We start from the raw sequence: 1,414 nt of genomic DNA on the forward strand, positions 1-1,414 counted from the left end.
TACTTGAAGTTATTAATATTTAAAAATCTAAGGTAGTTGACCTGGTTTCACTTTTAACAATTTTGCATGTCATTATTGTTTCATTTGCATATAAATACAAAGTAAATTTTTGTTTTGCTCATGCAAGATGAAATATTTCGCAAAATTGTTGTGAATCAATTTACATTTGGTTTTCTACTGTAAACAGGATTTACTGTCAGGCTAACCCTCTGTCATTCGCCATTTTTTTAGTGATTTTTTTTTTATTTGGTCTTTTCTTAACTAATTGATGGCCAGGTGGTTAGGGCGCTTGACTCGCATTCTGAGGGTTGCGGGCTTGAATCCCCTTCATAACAAACATGTTTAATCTTTCAGCAGCGGGGACATTATAATGTTATGGTCAATCCCACTACTCGTTGGTAAAAGAGTAGCCCAAGAGTTGACAGTGGGTGGTGATGACTAGCTGCCTTCCTTTCACAGCTAAATTAGGGACGGATAGCTCAGATAGCCCTCGTATAGCTGTGCGCGAAATTCAAAACAAGCCAATCCTTATCAGAAATATTTATGATTAGTCACAAGTTCCAAGAACTCTTTAGTTAATACTGACTAGAGAAAAGACTGGAAGAGTACAAAACACATAAATGAACTAGATATCCGTTATTTAGACACACACGCAGCCACTAATACATGGAACATGGGTGTGCTCCTGAATAATTTTTTTGAGTACGTTTTATTATATTACTAAATTAATGTCCAAATAAATAAAATCATCGACCAGTGGCCTGCAATGTATCCTTTGAATCTTCTGTAGTTAAATATATAAATTATTAACTAGCTTCCAGAAACGTTTTGATTGTGAAATTGTGATATGTAATACCTTTTATATGACAAGACAGCATTGGGTGTTTTCAACCTGAACGTCATCTTATGTGGCAGTGAGCCAAATGATCAAGCTTCAGGCATAGCCGACCTTAACTTTGAACAGCTAACCAAAGTGAGGGCAACCAGTCAGCAGTATTAACCGCCTAAATAGCCGCTCTTAATGCAATAGTGGGATTGATTTTCACGTTTATAGAGCGTCTTTAGTGCTGAGAGAATGAAGAGCGTTCGACGTCATATTGGGAACCACACCTGGCACACTAACCACTAAGCCTCGCCTGACCTAAAGCATAGTAAGCATTATTACAGAAACATTTATGTTCTTGAATGAAAAAGTAATTTACAATAATTGTTTTTATCTCATTAATGAGTTCAATGGCATAGAGATTGCTGAATTCAAAATTTGCGATTGCATATCTACATATGCATACGTATAATGAAGAATTGTCCGTCCGTCTGCCCCTCGACGTGGATTCCTGTACGTGGTGAAGGGACCTCCCAGGGAAGGTTCTGTATTTACAGTTACTTTCTCTGAAATCTAAACATCCACCCACGT

The sequence above is a fragment of the Limulus polyphemus genome, unplaced genomic scaffold (genome assembly GCF_000517525.1).
Source record: "Limulus polyphemus unplaced genomic scaffold, Limulus_polyphemus-2.1.2 Scaffold572, whole genome shotgun sequence".
NCBI classification, from domain to species: domain Eukaryota; kingdom Metazoa; phylum Arthropoda; class Merostomata; order Xiphosura; family Limulidae; genus Limulus; species Limulus polyphemus.